A 4,887-nucleotide genomic window follows, 5' to 3' on the forward strand; every position below is an offset into this window, starting at 1 on the left:
TGAGTGTGGCAGGAGGGGGCGGTGTTGATGCTCTAGTGGCCGGTGATGCTAGGGTGCCGGGTGTGGGAATCCCAGCGGGTGGAGTCCCTGGTACTGACGTTGCGGCTAAGCTAGCAGAGGTGTTAGCACGGTTACCACCAGTGGTACCGGCTTAGGCTCAGGTAGTGCCACCAGTGGTGGCGGAGGAGCGGCAGCCAGTGGTTGCGGATGTGGGAGCACATGGACGTTATTTGTCTATGCGCAAGGAGATGAAGGGTCTGTTCACTGAGAGGATTTCGGGTGGTACAGATCCTACTGTTGCGGATGCGTGGAGGACGAGTGTGGAACGTAACTTCCATACTCTGAGATGTCCTGAGGAGTTTTGGGTGGACATAGGGGTCTACTATTTGAGTGGTGATGCTGAGTTGTGGTGGAGATCAGTGGCTGCTAGGAGAGTGCAGCGGGAGATGACTTGGGCTGACTTCGTCTTGGAGTTCAACCGCAAGTATTTTCCTAGAGAGGCATTGGATCGGTTGGAGGTGCAGTTCCTTCAGTTGTCTCAGGGGACACGGTCAGTGCGGGAGCTGGACTTGGAGTTCAGTCGACTTCTTTGTTATGGGGGTCGGGCTTTGGAGTCTGAGGAGGCTCAGATCAGGAGGTTTTTGAGGGCTCTACGTGATGAGTTGAGAGTTCACTGTAGAGGGCGGAGTTATGCTACGCGTGCAGAGCTGGTTGAGACTGCAGCAGAGATTGAGGAGGATATCCGGGCACAGTCAGTGGCGGTAGCTCCAGCAGTTCAGCCTAGTAAGGCTCAGCAGCAGGGTGGTTCTAGCAGGGGCGGTAGGCCTGCACAGAGAACCAAGAGGAGGTGGGAGGCTACGCAGAAGCCGAGTGGTGCGAGTTGCTTCGGTTGTGGGAGAAAAGATAACAGGGTTGCTAGTTGTCCCAAGAGGAGTGCTCCGACGGCAGGGCCTCGGGTATGTTATCATTGTAGGGAGACAGGGCACATCAGGCCTTTTTGTCCCAAGTTGCAGCCGGCAGCAGTGGCAGTGTTGCAGCAGGTGCAGCCTGGAGGTCAACAGGTGGCACAGATTGAGCAGGCGCCACGGGTTTACACGACAGCTGAGACTGGTGGAACCAGTGCCAGGGCGATCACAGGTATAATTTCTGGTACTTAAGCTTTGTGAATTTTTAGTAGGTTCGGACTTTATGTTTTTCCTGTGATAAAAGTGTTAGGTTCTCAACACATGAGGTTTGTGTAGGGACCTTGTTGGTGGGCGGGTTTAAGTCCCATGTTATGTTTCATTCTGGAGCTTCCCATAGCTTCATTACTCCAGAGTGTGCAGAGTGTGCGGGGATCAGCGGGGATCCTGGAGAGCGTGCAGGAGTTGTTAGAGTTGCGGGAGGCGAGTTCCTGAGAGTTATTAGACGAGCTAGAGGAATTGATATTCAGATCGCAGGAGAGTCGTGGCCAGCGGATTTGCTTATCAGTCCAGTGGAGTTATATGATGTTATTCTCGGGATGGATTGGTTGCATCGGCATAGGGTGCATTTGGATTGCCATCAGGGTAGAGTGGAGTTTCAGCATTCAGAAGGGAAGTTGGTTTTTCAGGGTATTAGACTGACTTCGGGGAGTCTCATGATCTCAGCCATTCAGGCTGGGAATATGATCGAGAAGGGCCGTGAGGCTTATATGGTTACTATATCTATGCCAGAGTCAGTGGGGAAGTCTACAGTTAGCGGTATTCCGGTAGTGGAGGAGTTTGAGGATGTGTTTCAGTCTTTGGAGGGATTACCACCATCTCGGTCGGATCCTTTTACTATTGAACTGGAACCAGGGACGATGCCGTTATCCAAGGCTCCATACAGGATGGCTCCAGCAGAGATGGCAGAGCTGAAGAAGCAGCTAGAGGATTTGTTGAGTAAGGGATTCATCTGTCCTAGTGTATCACCGTGGGGAGCGCCGGTGTTGTTTGTGAAGAAGAAGGATGTGAGTATCAGGTTGTGCATTGATTATCGGGGTATGAACCGGGTCACTGTGAAGAACAAGTACCCTCTTCCTAGGATCGATGAGTTGTTGGATCAGTTGAGGGGTGCTACTTGGTTCTCCAAGGTAGATCTGGCATCGGGTTATCATGAGATACCGATAGACGAGGCAGATGTGAGGAAGACTGCTTTCAGGACGAGGTATGGGCATTATGAGTTTGTGGTGATGCCTTTCGGGTGTACTAACACGCCAGCAGCGTTTATGAGATTGATGAACAACGTGTTTTAGGAGTTTCTGGATGTGTCTGTCATCATTTTCATCGACGATATTCTGGTTTATTCTAAGAGTCCTAAGTAGCATGCAGTGCATTTGAGGACAGTTATGGAGAAGCTGCGGGAGCAGAAGTTGTTTACCAAGGGGGTGTCGGTCGACACCACTAATTTCTGGTTCGACTAGTTCGATTTAATTATCGATTTCGACCGGTTTGGTTTAGGCAAAACCATTAAACCGAGATATTTAAGAGTGTGGTCGACCAGAAGGGTTTTGGGAGTTTTCTCTTATCGCCGTTTAACGTTTTTGAGAGAAAGAGGAAGAGAAAGAGAGTTCTTGAGATTTTGGTGAGATTGGTGAGATTCCTTGCTGTTTCTAGAGAGATCTAAGGCTGGGAAGGTGCTTGTTTGTGTGTTTTTCTTGCTGGGATTGGTTGATACAGGTTCCTACGGATGTTTAAGGCTTGGGTTTTGAGTATTGGACGATTTGGAGGAGATTTGGGAGCGAGATTCGACTCTCGGCTTCACGCAGATCGCAGTTGCAGAGGGAGTGTCGATCGATACCACTTGGTGTTGGTCGACACCAGCAAATTGGGCATCGATCGACACTGTGGGGTAGTGTCGGTCGACCCCAAGGCCAGTGTCGGTCGACACTTGGCTGGTGTCGGTCGACACGTGGCTGGTGTCGGTCGACACCTCCCTTCCAGCGAGACGATGTTTGATTTCCTGGTTTGTGTGTTTGTTTGATGCTTGTTTGGAACTTTGGAATCATTGTTGCTTGTGTGTATAGCCCAGTAGATGGGAGGATTGCCTCACTGAGTGTTTATCAAATACTCATGCATCTCAATATGTGTTTGTGGTGCAGGTAAAGGCAAAGTGTGATCGTGGAATCAAGGCGATGAAGAGGAGGATGTTCTAGTGGTTCGCTTGGTTGTCTGGCTTCTGTTAGGTTGCTAGAGTTGAGTCCTAGAACATTGTTTAGGATTGCTGGTTATTTGATTTATGCTGTTTAGATCATTAGTTTGTGATTGGAATTAATACTGGTTACTATTTTATTGGTTATTGGTTTATTGGATATTTATTGGTTTGTTATTCCGCTGTTGATTGTGAATGTGGTTAGGTGGCTAGTGGATATGAGACCACTAGCTATAGTTTATTTATATATATATATATATATATATTATTTATTATTTATTATTTATTATTAAAAAAAGGTCGGTCGTTTCAATGAATAATTTAAAGAGTAAAAATGACATTGAATATTGAATTTTCAAATTATTTTGATTCATTATAAGACAAAAAATACATATCAATATACAAATTTTAAGAAATTTCTTTAAAGATGGCAAAATATGTAGTCACAACTATTAGTAAAATACACAATTCTTAAATGAACAAACATACTTTTATAAAAAACAAGATCGTTGCGGTAGATTCCGGTTGCTCCATTTTGGTTTGGCGTGATCCATGGTTACCAGATATCCGTCCAAGACCAGCGAATGGTTGGGGAAGTTTGTGGTTGCCGAGTTTGATGGTTAATCATTTCATTAATCCAGTTACGAAGGACTGGCATTTGCCTATTCTTGAGGAGTTTTTTGATCAAGTTGATATCTCTCTTATTCGGAGTATGCCGGTCAGTAAAACTTCTCAACCGGATAGATTATTATCGCATATTACTAAGTCAAGAAAGTACACGGTCAAATCAGGTTATCGGTTGGCCTGAGAACTAATTGCAGATGTTGAGTATGGGCCGACATGTGTGTCCTTACGGGCTCAGTCGTGGAAATTAGATGTACCCTCGAGGATTCAACACTTTCTCTGGCAGATTAGGTCGGGTGCTCTCCCCGTATTAGAAAGGCTTTCGTCTCGGGGTGTCCGGTGTGAGGCTTTGTGTAAGCGGTGTGACTCTGCAGTAGAGACTAAAAACCATGTGCTCTTTGAGTGTCCTCGGTCGCGACGCATTTGGGAAATGTCCCCAGTCGTGCTCGATCCGGGAGGTTTTCCATATAATTTGATCTATGCGAATCTAGATTTCATATTCTGGCGATTCTGGCGGGCGTCTTCCCAATCCGGGGTTTCAGATATAACCCTTCGTCTCCCCTGGATTGTATGGTTAATTTGGAAAGATAGGAACAAAAAGGTTTTCCAAGGTATCGAGGTAGAGCCAACTGAAATCTTGAATCAAGCGGCTAATGATAAATTACTGTGGGAGGAGGCCAAATCATACTCGACGCGTTATCTGGATTTACCGCCTTTATTGGAGGACAGGGGTCTCTTTCCTCGTTGTCAGATTGATGGTTCATGGAAAAGTACGAATCTTTTTCAGGGTCTGGGCTGGTGGTGCTACAGTGGAGAAGATTCAACGCTCCTTTTGGGAGCACGGAGTCACCGAAGAGGTCTTACTCCCTTACACGCGGAATTACAAGCACTGATCTGGGCTATGGAGTCTTTACTGGCGGCTGGAGTTGTTTGTCAGGCTTTTGAGATGGACTGTGCTTAGTTAGTTGCGATGGTGCAGACGCCGGATGATTGGCCTGCTTTCTCGAATTTGCTGGAGGATTTCGCATTATTCCGAACTTCTTACCCTTCCTTGAGCTTAGTCAGGATCTGTAACATCCGCGAACCAGAATTTGGGATTTTGGAAGGAGTGTC

The sequence above is a fragment of the Camelina sativa genome, chromosome 9, assembly GCF_000633955.1.
Source record: "Camelina sativa cultivar DH55 chromosome 9, Cs, whole genome shotgun sequence".
In the NCBI taxonomy this organism is placed as follows: domain Eukaryota; kingdom Viridiplantae; phylum Streptophyta; class Magnoliopsida; order Brassicales; family Brassicaceae; genus Camelina; species Camelina sativa.